At 46.8% G+C, this 15,034-nt stretch overlaps 1 protein-coding gene across 3 annotated transcripts in view; it reads right to left on the bottom strand.

Annotated features, from left to right (window-relative positions):
• DPY19L3 (dpy-19 like C-mannosyltransferase 3) overlaps nucleotides 1-1,742 on the bottom strand; it is a 78,046-nt gene extending 76,304 nt beyond the window's left edge. For 2 of the 3 annotated variants that reach the window (XM_053906050.1, XM_053906049.1), the window contains exon 1: nucleotides 1,625-1,742. The gene's annotated coding sequence lies outside the window, so the exon portion shown is untranslated. The remainder of the gene's footprint in view (nucleotides 1-1,624) is intronic. The other variant, XM_053906052.1, reaches the window with a different exon arrangement.
• Nucleotides 1,743-15,034: the final 13,292 nt, after the last annotated feature.

Genomic DNA, 15,034 nt, shown 5'->3' on the forward strand with positions numbered 1-15,034 from the left:
GTCCCTGGCTTAGCATGCCCTCCCACTTTCCCATCAAATCTTTACCAGCCTTCAAAGCTCCTGTCAAGGCACAACACAAATATTTACTTAATACCTATTATTAAGAGTTAAGAATACAGGTAAGCATCCCAGACAAGCCCCTGCCCTTCCTCCAAGAAACCTTCCTCTCTCGGTTGTGCCAGCCACTGCTGATCTTTCTCCATCCTGAGCCACTGCAGTTACCACGCAATTGGTCACATAATTATGCAGTTTTATATTACGTTCCACAGTTCCATACTATTCGGTAGTAAATCTGTTGATAGCCTGATTCTGAAGAAGTGAAATATTGTTTCGTCTTAGGTATCTGAATTTTAATACCGACGTTCTTTAAAACAATTCACACTGGAAACTTTAGGAATATGCCTGAGTGGTGATGGCAGCGGGGGTGTGCCAATCAGGGCAGCTGCTATCCCAGGGAGCAACAGTGGGAGTAAAGGCAGGGTGCAGGAGCCTGGTTTGGAAGCAGTGAGTGGGAGGCGAGGGAGTGGTGGCAGTGAGTAAGCTGGCGACGGTCCCCAGGAACATCTTGCTTCACTTCTCTGAATAATGAACAGCGTTTTACTAATTACTATTAAATATGCCCAGTTACCGGACACGATTGTTTGGGCAGTTTATTAATAACCACCTTGCTCTAGAGAAAGAACAATCCAACCAACCAACATTATACAATTTATTCATTCATTCATAAAAAAAAAAAAAAATGTGAGACGCAAAAACAGTTAAGTACAAGCACCGAAAATGAATCTGGACCAGCGAGGCAGGAAAAAGGGAGTGTTAGGCAAAGCCGTACTGCATTCATTAGATGGACTTATCCCCCAACTGGATAACTTGGATTCTTAGCCAAGAATCACGTCCTCCTAAGGGCTCGGGAAGGAGTTATAAATATCCCACATCGGATACACTCTAACAAGTCAGGACAGAAGGGCAACAAACATTTCCGCGCCAACTCTGTGTCGGGCAATGTGATAATCGCACCAACAGGGGAAACAAAAGTTTCCCCATAATGAAAGGGAATGCCATCTTCGACGTTGGAAAAGGGAAGTGAGAGCGACGCTCGTCCTCTACTCGGAAGGACCAGCACGCACAGAGCGACCGGGCACTGCAGGGCACTCAGCTTCCCGCCGCACCCCAGCCTCACAGCGCCGAGTGTCCCCACCGGACACCGAGGGGCCGGCAGCGGCCGCCCAAGTTCAGACACTTGCTCCAGCTCGGCAGAGTCGTGCGGCCGCGGAGGCCAGCACCAACCAGGCCCTCCCTCCGCCCGCGCGGCAGGAGCCCGAAGTAGCCCGCGAGCGCCGCCCCGCCCCGCCCTCGGCAAACTTCCTCACTCCCGACCTGCCGCCCCCCGCCCCGCAGTTCGAGCGGACCCGCGAGCGCCGCGTCCCCCACCCTGGCGCCCCAGGGCGCCGCGGGGCCCGGGCCGCGCCCCCCGATTGCACGACGCGGCGGGACGACCCGCAGGCACCCGGTCGTTGCGGCTGATTCGGCGGAACATCGCAACGCAGGGCGCAGCCCGACCAGCCGCCGAAGCCTCGCACCCGCGCGTCCCCTCGCTCCGCCCGCGGCCCGACACGCAGTCACAGACCTGCGGCCTCAGCCGTCCTGGCGCGCAGCTCCGGGCGGGGAAGGAGGCCGGCCGGCCGGGGGTGCCGAGGGCCGCGCAACTGCCCGCGATGCACCGTGAGGACAGGGAGGACCAGGCAGCAGCCACCGTGCAGCGAAAGAGCTTTGCGCGACACCAGAGAAATGGGGGACTGGGGGGCGTCCGCGGCCCCGAGGAAGGGGCGCGCCAGGGAGGCCGGGCCGCCGCGGGCGCGCCCATAGGTCCCGGGAGCCGTCCGTCAGCTCAAGTCCCCGCCCTCTCCAGGGGCGCCCCGCCCAGTCTCGTGCGGCGCCGGCCGGAAGGAAGCGGCACACTTCCGCTAGCCCCGTCCGCCCCGCCCGCCCCGCGTCCAGCCCCTGCGTGCCCCGAGCACACAGACCCCTGACCCGGGCGGCGCTCCCGCGAGCGTACGCGGCTGCCCTCCTCAGCCGCGGGGACGCCCGCCAGCCCCAGGGCAGAGCGAGAGGTGGCCACCCGGGGGAGGAGGGGCCCGTCTCCGAGGAAGGGTCGCCTCAGGTGTGCTTGCAAGAGACCGCGAAACCTTTTGCTTGTTCCCGTAGCTTCCTGCTCCCGGGTGCTGGTGGATGCGGGGGGCTCGGTGAAGGGTCTGGCGGACTGAAGCAGTTGACCGCTCGGGCCTCTCCCGCCTCCAGCGTCTCAGGCCTGTGGCGCCTTGTTTGCAGGTCTTGGCAGCCCCCCAGGACCCAGTGGCCGCCGGTGTGTGCTTGGAAGGCGCTTCCACTGCGGTAGAGAGCACCCGCAGAGACACTTTGGCCTCTCCGGCGACTCCCCGCTACCCCTACCGTTGGGGTGGGGGCGGCGCGCCCCTTCCTTAATCTTGCCTTCAAGGGTATGCTTCTCTTGGTCTCCAGGACTAGAGTGAAGCCTTTTTTGAGGGCAGGTACTGTGCTTTTATCTGGGTATCTTTTCTTTTTATTTTTTTATTATTTATTTATTTTTTTAATTTTGGTTATTTATTTATTTTGAGAGAGAGCATGAGCAGGGGAGGGGCAGAGAAAGAGAGAGAGAATCCCAAGCAGGCCCCGTATTGTCGGCTTAGAGCCTGACTCTGGGCTCGGAAGTCACGAAGCATGAGACCTTGACCTGAGCGGAAGTGGGACCTTTCACAGACTGAGCCACCCACGCGCCCCTACCTGGCTACGTTTCTTAATCACACTGCATAGAAGGGTAGATGAAGCCTTCTGTCAGCAGATGCCCAGGCCACATGTTTAAGTTAAGGAATGGTCGTCTGGGTCCTCCACCTGTGAAAAGACTGTCCATCTGGCTAATTCCAACACGAAATTATTTTATCCAGGAAGTCAGTCACCCCTGTTGGGTATTTTCTCCTCCTCAGCGCGTCTGTTGCTATTAATAACAAACACACATTCTGTGCGAATGGATTGAGGTATCTGCTGGGTGGCTTTAAGAAAAATAAGTGTCAGCTGTTTTTTCAGATGGCATTTGTCATGTTTTAACTTGGTTGCTGGTGTCTTTGATGTTCCAGACTTGAGAGCAGAGCTTGTATTTGTAATCCATCTTTTTCGCGTTTAGATGCCTTCCATAAAATACTTTTGGGTGCTTAATAAATACATATGTGACCTGATTCCTCCTTAAATAGAATTTTCCCCCTTCTTTTTTTAAAAAAAAATTTTTTTTTAACGTTTATTTATTTTTGAGACAGAGAGAGACAGAGCATGAACGGGGGAGGGGCAGAGAGAGAGGGAGACACAGAATCTGAAACGGGCTCCAGGCTCTGAGCTGTCAGCACAGAGCCCAACGCGGAGCTCGAACTCGTGGACCGTGAGATCATGACCTGAGCCGAAGTCGGACGCTCAACCGACTGAGCCATCCAGGCGCCCCGAATTTTCCCCCTTCTTATTGTATATAGGGTTTTTTCCAAGATTGTGTATTTCTAAAATTGTGTGCTCTGGGGAAGAATGTGTCTGTGGTGCAATGTATGTCCCTTGAGTAAAGGAAACAGTCCTCAATATCAGCTCTTTGTTTTAGTATTAATGAAATGGTTTTTCCAGCAAGATAAAGCTTTGAGACTTACTTTTAAAAAGTATCTACTGCTGAAGGTTAAGTCTTCAGAATTAATAAATCAGTTAAGAATGAGTCCTGGGGCGCCTGAGCAGCTTAGTCAGGTAAGCGTCCAACTTCAGCTCAGGTCATGATCTCGAAGTTTATGAGTTGGAGTCCCGCATTGGGCTCTCTATTGATGGCATAGAGCCTGCTTTGGATCCTCTGTCTTCCTCTCTCTGCCCCTCCCCTGCTTGTGCACGCGTCTGCGCTGTCAAAAATAAACATTAAAAAATATTAAAAAAAAAAAAAAAAAAAGGATGAGTACTTAGCTTTGATACAGTAACCATGGGGGTGATGGGTAACTAGCAGGCCCTGCCCTCAATGAGCTCTGGTCATGGACTGACTCCAGTGGTGTTCAGGAATACTTCTTGTTTGCATTATGTCTTGAAATCCATATGGATTTCTCCCTGTTGTGGCCCACAGTAGTTAAGCTGTGGTCTTGTAGAAGTGTGCAATTCAAACTGGTCTTGGAGACCTGTGGCATCACTGTCGCCATCTCCAAGGAGGTTGTTGGAAATGCAGATTATCAGATCCTGCCCCAGACCCACTGAATCATAATCTGTAGGGATGGGGTCCAATAATCTGTTTTAAAATGTTCTCCGTGTGAGTCTGTGCTCAGTAAAGTTTGAAAGCCACAGCAGAACCTCGCTATTCAAAATGTGGGCCAGGGGTATCAGTATCGCCGGGGACTTTCTTAGAAACACAGGCTCTCAGGCCCTCCCCTACTGAGACCTACTGAGCCAGAATCTGCATTTTACTAGAGTCCCCAGGTTATTTGTACATCACACTTGGAGAAGCACCACACCAGAAGTCATCGATGCTGTTGACATCCTTCCTATAAAAGTACTCCGCCTTGGGACCGAGGGAGAGTGCTCTTTTTCCTATCTGATACACAATGTTCTGTTTTAAATTGCTTGGCTTAGTGGTGTGACCACTGTTGATCACGGCGGTATCTTCTGTGACAGTAGACTCCTGGTGTTCCTATTAACCTTTCTGGCATTCCTTTTCAGTCTCTTGTAAACTCTTCCTTTTCAAAGCAACGGTTCGCTGGTTCATGGCTCCATTGTCCACTAATGTCCTGATGGCTCATACGTTTTTATGTCCAGGCATATATTCCCTGACCTCCAGGTCCCATGTGGCCACTGACGATTCAACGTTTCCATGTGTAAGCATCTCAAACTCATTAAAAACTTTTTCTAATCCCCAACCTGCTCTTCATCCCGTGTGCCCCATTCACCTGATTGGTCAAGTCACAACCCCAGGAGCCAAACGTGGTTCCTTCCTGTTGTGTAATCCGCGTATCTAAACATGGAATCCTATTGGACTTTTTCCTAAATATCTCAGAAGCTCCCTGATTTTTCTCCCCCTCTATTGCCATCCCCCCTAATCCAAGGTACCATTCCTTGTCAGGATCACTTTAATGGCCTCCTAACTGATGGCCTGACCTCCATCCCTGCCCCTGTCCTTGTCTATTCATTCCACCCTCCGTGTAATAACCAGAGCGATCTTACCGGCTTCATATAAAAATCAAGCTCCTTAACACAGCTTGGAATTACTGCCATGAATCGGCCTCCATTTATCTCTCCAGCCTCATCTCTACTTCCCATTCATAAATTTCTGTTGGAGGTTTTGCAAGTGTCTCCTTGCACTCTCTCTGACCTAACATGCCAGTCAGTCTTCAAATTTCCCAGTTTCAGCCGTAGCCCCTCTTGGATCGGTCACTTAGGGGCCCCCAGCCACCACGTTGTGAGGACATTCAGCCAGTGGAGAAGGCCACTTGGGCAACAACTGGCCTCTGGCCAACAACCAGCGCCCCCTTGCCAGCCATGTGAGTGAGCCACCTTAGAGGAAGGGTCTGCCAGCTCCAGGGCAACCTTCAGACACTGCAGCCTCATGAGATGTCCTGAGCCAGAAATGCCCACCTGCCACTCCCAAATATCTGACATGGAAATAACAGGAAAAGAAATGTTTACTGTTTTAAGCCATTCCGTTTTGGGGTAATTTTGTTACACAATGATAGGTGATCAATCCTGTAATATTCTTCTGTGGGGGGGCGGGGGGGAGGCACCTGGGTCGCTCAGTCGCTAAAGTGTCCAACTCGATTTTGGCTCAGGTCACGATCTCACGGGCGTAGGATCAAGCCCTGAGTTAGGCTCTGTGCTGACAGTGTGGAACCTGCTTGGGATTCTCTCTCTCTCTCTCTCTCTCTCTTTCTCTCTGTCCCTCCCGTTTGTGCACGCTCTCTCTCTCTCTCTCTCTCTCTTTAAGTAAATAAATAAATAAACAAACCTAAAAACATTTGCTCTGCATGGATATATCATAATTTTATTTAACTATTCCCCTCGGATTGGACATTTAGGTTATTTTTTAGTTTTATCCTATTACAAGCAATGCTGTCAAGAATATCCTTATATTTATGTAATTCTTTAGGACATATTTCTGGAAGTGGAATTGCTAGAATTCCTATTTTAAATTATGATAGGGCACCTGGGTAGCTTAGTCGGTTGAGCATCCGACTTTGGCTCAGGTCATGATCTCGTGGTTTGTGAGTTCGAGCCCCAAGCCGGGCTCGTTGCTGTCAGTGCAGAGCCCGCTTCAGATCCTCTGTTCCCCCTCTCTCTTCCCCTCCCCTGCTTGTGTTCACTCTCTCTCAAAAATAAACATTTGAAAATACTATGATAAACATTGGCAAACTACTTTCCAAAAAGGTTAACGATTCTACACGTCCACCAATGCGTGTTCCACTGCTTATCTCTTTGTGCCTTTGCCAACAATCCAACAACGGATGTTTTTAGTCATTGCCGATCTTCTGTGACAAGTGAGGTCTCACTTTTGTTATTATTATTACTAAGTAGGCTTCACCCCCATCTCAGAGCTCAACATATGGGGCTCAAACTCACGACTCTGAGATCAAGACCTGAGCTGAGGTCGAGTTGAACACTTAATCGACTAAGCCACCCCGTATCCTATCAGGTGCCCCGAGGTATCATTTAAATGCTATTTGTGAGGTGGAGACAGTTGTATCACGGGTTTATTGGCTGTTTGTGTTTCTTTTCCTATGATTTGTCTTTTTGTGTTCTTTGACCAGTCATGGATTTAATCTTGATGTGAAGGGAGTATTTACAGATTATAGAAATGAACTTTTTGTCACATACCCTGCAGAGGTTTCCTCTTTATTGTATGCCTTGTCAGGGGTCTTTTGTTATGTAGCAATTTTTCCATTTTTATATTGTCAAATCTATCACCTTTCCCTTTATAGCTTCTGGGTTTTTCCATCATGCTTAGGAAAACCTTTCTCACTGCAAGATTGTAACATTTTAAAAACACTTTCTTCCAGTTTTTAAAAATATGGCATCTTTTTAATATGGGGTGAGATGGCGGTCTGATATAATTTCTTTCTGGCTGGTTGGTCAGCTGTTTCCCCATTATTCTTCGAATTACCTGTATCACATACTAATTCCTGTATGTATATGGCCTGTTTGTTAACTATTATGTTTAAGTGACTTTAAAAAGGAACTCTGTGCAACAGTTCCACATATTTGTAACTACTGTTTCTTTATAGAAAGCCTTTCATACTTGCGAGAACAAGTGCCCCCTTTATTATATTTCTTTTCTTTTTTTAAAAATTTTAAAAAAAAATTTTTTATTTATTTTTGAGAGAGAGACAGAGTGTGAGCAGGGGAGGAGCAGAGAGAGAGGGAGACCCAGTATCTGAAGCAGGCTCCAGGCTCTGAGCTGTCAGCACAGAGCCTGATGTGGGGCTTGAACTCATGAGCTGTGAGATCATGACCTGAGCCAAAGCCGGACGCTCAACTGACTGAGTCACCCAGGCGCCCCCAGTATATTTCTTTTAAACACATGTCAGGGCATCTGGGTGGCTCAGTTAGGTAAGCATCCGACTCTTGATTTTGACGCAGGTCATGATCTCACGGTTCGTGGGTTCGAGCCCTGCATCGGGTTCTGTGCTTGTCAGCCCAGAGCCTGCTGGGGATTCAATCTCTCCCTCTCTTTCTGTGCCTCTCCTCTGCTCTTTCTTTCTCTCTCAAAAATAAACACTTCTTAAAAAGTCTCATGTTTTGGCAAGTTTTACGTATCTGTTGGCTCAGATGAACTCCAGCCATTTATCAGTTTCCAACAAAGAATCTATGGAGGTTTTTACTAGAATTGTATAAAATTTATAGGAATGTTTGGGCAAAGTGAGATCTTTTTAAGACTGGGTATGCTATTATAGGAACACCTATGCATTTGGAGACAGTTTGGCCAACCACATATGTTTTTCTAACAGTGCTCTCATGCACTTCGTGTTTTTCCCTCTTGTCCACAAGGGTTGGCTTTTCACGTGTCTTGATAAAGGAGCAGACTTTTTGCTCACATACCTTTATCAGATAAAAAAGTTTGTCCTCTCTGTGTCAGTGTATACACATACATATATTTAACTGAGGTAAATACAAAGGGAAGTCCTAATATGTTCTGCCTGCATTCCACTGGATTGTTCTATACACCTCTTATGTACAACCCACACCAGAGGCTGCAGACAGGCTGTGCCTGCATCATCCTTTGGAGCCTGGCTCAGTGTGCTTCGTCTTAGGGAACCTGTGCCGAGTCAAGGGTCCACTTCCTCAGTGCACACAGATCATTACAGAGTTGCACAGGCATTGACGTTACACTGGAGTCCTTCCCTGTGAGATTCTTTAAAAAAGGCGTTATGAAATATTGTTAGTGTTGATTTTTTTTCTTCCTTTGATCAACTTTGTATTAGATTTGTAGTGGTTTACATAGTGGAATTCAGGGGTGCTTGGCTGGCTCAGTTGGTAAAATATGTCACTTGATCTCAGGGTCATGAGTTCAAGCCCTGCATTGGGTGTGGAGCCTACTTAAAATTAAATTAGATCAAATTAAAAATGGTGAAATTCATAGGCAGATTAGGTGCACAATTATCTGACTTTTAAAGTTAACGGTATTTTTTTTTATGTTGATTTTTGAGAGAGAGAGCATGAGCAGGGGAGGGAGCAGAGAGAGGGAGGGAGACACAGAATCTGAAGCAGGCTTCAGGCTCTGAGCTGTCAGCAACAGAGGCCAACGCAGGGGTCAAATGCACGAGCTGTAAGATCATGACCTGAGCCGAAGTTGGACGTTTAACCGACTGAGCCACCCAGGCGTCCCTAAACTTAACAGTGTTTAAGCATTACCAATTTGGTTTCATTTGCCTTAATACCCGACACTCTTAGCTCTACTTGTCTGTTATTCCTACCTACACCCCCTTTTTTTTTTAAGTTTATTTATTTTGAAAGAGAGAGAGAAAGAGCATTTATAAGCAGGGGAAAGGCGGAGAGAGGGAGAGAGAATTCCAAGCAGGCTTCTAGCTGTCAGTGCATAGCCCGACCTGGGGCTCAATCCCACGAACCGTGAGATCATGATCTGAGCCGAAATCAAGAGTTGGACGCTTAACCGACTGAGCCGCCCAGGGTCCCCATCCCCTTACACCTTCTTTTCTAATTTCCATGGTTAGAATAATGTCGTACTTGTATATTTCAAATGAGGACATGAATAGTCAAGTTATTCAATTAAAGCAGATGGTGATGCTTTATCACATAAGCTTCTTGCCAAATGTGATGATTCCTAGATGTTGGCTGTTCTAGTCCAGTGGCCTTGGCTGGTCTTCCCAGTTTGTTCCTTTGGACTGCTCTAATGTCATCCCCTGCAACAGGCATAACACAACAGGTGTCTAAAACTCCTAGAAGTACAGATTTCCTACCAACAGATGCCAAAGCGTATTGTCTGGCTTGGGAGTTCTGTTTTTTTCTGTAGGAAGAAGTAGGAGTTTGAGCCAGAAATGTATATGTTTCTAACACTCAAACTAAGATATTTTATCCTGCCTTAAATTGTGGCTAATCTAGCACTGGGTTGGATTTTCATGAAGTGTTCTTCTGCGACCCTCCTGGGTCCCCCCATGAACATTGGTAAGTCAGCTCCAAGGACTCCTTATGCATAAGAATTCACAGGTGTGCCTGTCAGCCAGGACTCACTGGACCCCCAGCAGCTGTGTAGACTGTACTGGGTGGATTCAGTGCTTTTGTGATCCCCACATGATGGAAGAGCAGATAAAGCCATCTTGGAGAGGGTTTTTAATCAAAATCTCTTGACGACCTTTTGCAGTTTTAGTCTGGACCAGAAACCAGAAAGCTGAGTTGGGCGTAGTATCTTACTCTCCCCACAACTATCATCAACCAGGTCGTTTACATAAGAGCATGCATTCTCCGTGGTAATACCCCCCCCCACCCCCCCTCCCCGCCATGGGGAGGCAATTGGTCTGGGGAGGGGTTGAAAAAAAAATCCTACCCTTTTTATGTATCAAGCACAGATATACAGTATATCTAAGGTATTCAAATTTCAGGGGTTGGGGAGCTGATTAGGAAAACCATAAAAAGGGCTCCTTAGGGTGGTGATAATGAAAAAAAAAAAAAGGTTGAAACACTGGTATGGATTAAGTTTTGGTGGCTGGAGCTCTACTCACACCCTGGAGATACACTTTCCCCCTCTTTGTTTTGAGAGAGAGCGAGGAAGGGGGAGAGAGGGGGTAGAGAGAATCCCAAGCAGGCTCCTTGTCCGCTCAGAGTCTGAGGCAGGGGACAGATCCCATGACACTGGGATCAGGACCCGAGCTGAAACCAAAGTTAGATGCTCAACCGATTGAGCCACCCAGGAGCCCCGCTGTGCTTTTCCCTTTAATGGATTTTTTTTTTTTTTTTTTTGCGCGGGGGCGGGGAGGGAGCAAATAATTTAAAATTTTTATCAAATTAAAAAAATTTTTTTTTTTTTGAGAGACAGAAACAGCACGAGCAGGAAAGGGGCAGAGGGAGAGGGAGACACAGAACCTGAAGCGGGCACGTGAGATCATGACCTAACATGAAGTTGGACGCTTCACCGACCGAGCCACCCATGCACCCCATTAAAAAAAAAATTTGTTTTGATACACCAAAAAATCGTGCAATGCTGCCAGCATTGGATGCAATCCTGGCGCACAAGGCTTCACAGTCCTTTGCAGCTGGTCCTGTGATAGCAGATCCCTTCATTTTGCCTTTGTTGTTTACTATGATCTCTGTGATATCCTTAGAGAAACATGCCATCTTTTCTCCGGTATGACTCTCGTCGAATTACACCACCGGATGTACCTTCTTCCTGAGCTCTGGCTTGCCTTTCTTCACTGTGGCCATCACCGTGTCCCCCACAGCAGCAGCAGGAAGCCTGTTCAGTCGCCCCTTGATCCCCCATCACAGAGATGACGCACAGATTTTTGGCTCCTGTGCTGTCAGCACAGTTGATATCGCCTCCTACTGGAAGACCCGGGGAAGCTCGGAATTTCCCACCAGACCACCCACGACGTCCGCGTTTTGACATCTTGAACGCTGGACTATCTTTTAGATGTGACGTGACCTGTCTACAATATTCTAGGGACTGGGAAATAGGTTTTGACTTTTTTGGTGTCTTTGGAGGGATAGGATGTTTTGTTTTGAGTGCTCTTCCTCAAGACACAAGCCAGGATGGTTCTTCGGTTCCTTCCAAGGTTGTAACAAGAACAAGGTTGTCACAGAACGCATCAACTGAAGCAACCGCTGCTGAGCCCCTAGACGGCCAGGCCCTATATACACATGGTTATGAACTTTCACAGCAACCCTACAGGGCTTACGTATTCCCATCTGTTCTACTGAAGAAGAAACGGAGTCTCAAAAATGCTTGAATGCCTTACTCAGGATCACATGGCTTGGAACCAAGCATGGTCCAGAACTGCCAGGACTTGACGAAGTGTTTTGTAGACCATCTCATTTAATCCCCGCAACTCTATGAGGTAGGTATTACTGTCAGCTTTACAGGTCAGAAAAAAAAAAAAAGGAATAACTGAACTTAAAAGACATTCAAAAGGGTAAAGCCAGACTGTATTCCAAACCACCCGAGGTAGCAGTACCCACTTCGTGGGCAGCCCTGGGGCGCTGTCTCCTAGACATTCCTCTGCTTGTCGCAGATGGGATGTGGTGACTGCTTTCCCATTAGGAAGATTCCTACTTATGTTTTCTTCCCGCTTCTACAAAGTTCCGTTTTAAAAATTGCCAGGCAGTACGCTGGAGCCTCTGAATCAGCAGTTGCACACTGAGCACAAGGTGGGCACAGATTCCGAAAAGCCCTAGATTTCTTGACCTCTACGGTGATTCTCCGCACGGACCCCAGTATCACCATTGTAGACAGACACTACCTCACCGTGTTCTCATGCTTCCCAGTGGAGAAGGGCTTAAAAACATGAAGGTAACCTTGAAACCACTGGTTTATTTAATTATTCCAGCATAACTTTTTTTGCACATTAGCTGCAGAAGATCAGAAATAAATACAGCTTAAGGTTTGAACCACGTCCTGCTGTACTTTTTCTCATAAGCCTGAAATAGAATTTTCTAACACCTTTTGTGGTTGGAAATACTGAATTTAAATAGGGCTGGAGATATAAACAGAAAGCAAGATGTGGATCGATGTGCCTATTTCAGTAAAAGGCAGCCACGTTGTTTCTGAAGTACAGATACCAGAATTGATAAAATGACAAGTAGAAAATACAGAAATCCAGAGATGTGCACTGTAGTGACAATGAGCCTTTAAATAACGTGATTCGGTACTAATAAAAGACCTGAAAAATGAACAACTTTATTTTGCTGAGGGTCTCTTCAGGTCACAGTTTTTTTAAGATTAATAATTTAAAAAGCCATTTCATTATTATTCGATACCAATGGTAATGACATGGGCAAGTATCCTTTGTCTTTAAAAAAATTTTTTTTATGTTTATTTACTTCAGAGAGAGAGAGAGAGAAAGAGAACAAGCGGGAGAGGCAGATAGACACAGACTCTGAAGCAGGCTCCAGGTTCTGAGCTGACAGCACAGAGACCGACACGGGGCTCAAACCCATGTACCGTGAGATCATGACGTGAACCAAAGTCAGACGCTCAACCGACTGAGCCACCCAGGCACGCCTCCTTTTTATTTTCTGAACAAAGGATAAAGCCGAGGAATCGGAAAGATGGAATGGTTGAGTCTGAGCTTATGGTCAAGGATTCATTATTTTTGGATTTGTGTATCTCAAACTCCAGCTACCTATGTAATGTCCTTCCCAAAGGCCCCACGTACCTCAGTATTACCCTAGAAGCTTCTGTCATACATCCAGTTTTGCCACCTTTTACAGGATGGTGCCTTTACTATCTGCATTCAGTGACACTTGGCGTAAACGTGGCTGGGTTAGGAAGCAAAAAGACACCAGCATTTGCTAATTTTGTCATATACATCTAAGAATTTATAGGAGATGCCTAAAATTAAACTCTTTAATTCCAGAGAAGATCTACTATGATCTACTTTTGTAAGGCAAACAAGTGAACATGATTACCCATTACTGGAAGAAATAACTCCGTAAATGAGAAAATCAAGTAGGTCATCATCTCACGAACACTTCATGGTTCGATGAGAAAACGAGACACAGCATATTAATGTGCCATCACAACAGTGGGGTCGAGTCCCCCAACACAACATACAAAGAAGTGGATTCTGCTGCACAGGTAGGACTCTGGCAATGGCTCAAGCACCTTACAGTCATTTGGATCCTGAGATATAAACCAAAACACATGACCTGAGTAAGCCTGTCATATGGCCCCAGTTAAAAACTTTTCAAAGAATTTATGGGGCTGAAAATGGTCATTTGATGTCTTTGCTGACAGATCTGGAGGACATGTAGGTCAAAAAGTACTGCTGACTGTTTCTTCACTTGGCCGGTTTAGTCAATAGATCTACACGAAAGCCAACTACCGCCTCCACGAATCTGGCTTTTATCCGTTACAAAGCGGTACATCAAAGACTCTTTTCTGTGTGTCCGGGATTACTGAAGTCAGTTGTCACCCCAGTTGAGTGGATTAGCTGCCATGGTTGCCGTGCGCCGCAGCGAGACATGTCCCTGGAACTGCCACAATCGGCGGTGGTGCCCACGGCTCCAAAAGGGCGAGGCAGGGAGGGCACCAGCAACACCGCAAGGTTGGCAGGAGGAAAACAAGACAGTACTTTTTATAGCAGCATTATTTAATCGTGCACTGTTATTTTAAACAAATTGTGTTTGGCTTTAAAGAGCAGAGACGATGAAACAGGTTAAAGTCATAAATTATGGATAAGGGCTGTGGAAAAACAGGAAGACTTTATAAAAATTACGGGGGGAGAAATAATACAACTTAGCTAGAAAACAGTGCTATAAAAAGCTTTCTTTATAAAAAGCTTTTTTCTTTCTGGTAGCTTTAAAGCACGGATCACACCATTATTCCTCCAGGTCAGAGGTCAGCAGACAGAAATTTTCTATGGAACTATCAAACAAATAGTAAGTAATCTGGGCTTTGTGGGCCATCCGGTCTCTGTCACCACTACTCAATGCTGCTGTTGTACCTTGAAGATAACCACATGCAACATGTAAACCAATAAATACAGCTATATTCCAAGAAAACTTTATTATTATCATTAATTTAATGTTTACTTTTGAGAGCGAGAGAGCGAGAGAGAGTGTGTGAGCAGGGGAGGGGCGGAGAGACAGGGAGACAGAATCCGAAGCAGGCTCCAGGCTCTGAGCTGTCAGCGCAGAGCCTGACGCGGGGCTCGAACCCATGAACCGTGAGATCATGACCTGAGCCGAAGTCAGATGCTTAACCGACAGAGCCACCCAGGTGCCCCCCAATAAAACTTTATTTACTGGTTTTTACCAGTGGCAGGCTTGAACTCAAGCAAGGGATGTAGTTTACTAATCCCTCTTCTAGACTAGCACCGTCCAGCAGAAACATGACATTAGCCACCTGCGTAATTAAAATTCTTCTAGTAGCTACATTGGGAAAAAAGTGAATTTTAATAGCACATTTTATTTAACCCCAAATATCATTTCAACATGTAATTAATATAAAACTATTAATAAGATACTTCACTTTTTGTTCTAAGCCTTCAAAACGGCCGTGCATCGTATACTCACCGCATGCCAGTCGTATTTCAAGTGCTCACTGGAAACAGCGGCTAACCAACTGCAGCCGATGTTCTAGAAGTTCCATGATGGGATTTCTACAACTAACCTGGAGTTTAGTGACAAAGTGTTGGCATTTGGGTCTTAAAAGATAGGGGGTATAATTACGTTGCCTCTAGGGAGACAGGACAGCGGATTATAGCTGTTGGGAAGAAACACTTGGCCTCTCGACTCTAAGCTGAGGTGGCCCAGGATAACCAGACCAATGACACAGTGAGACGATGTCAGCTTCACCTCT

The sequence above is a fragment of the Panthera pardus genome, unplaced genomic scaffold (genome assembly GCF_024362965.1).
Source record: "Panthera pardus isolate Hobbes unplaced genomic scaffold, ASM2436296v1 HiC_scaffold_18, whole genome shotgun sequence".
NCBI classification, from domain to species: domain Eukaryota; kingdom Metazoa; phylum Chordata; class Mammalia; order Carnivora; family Felidae; genus Panthera; species Panthera pardus.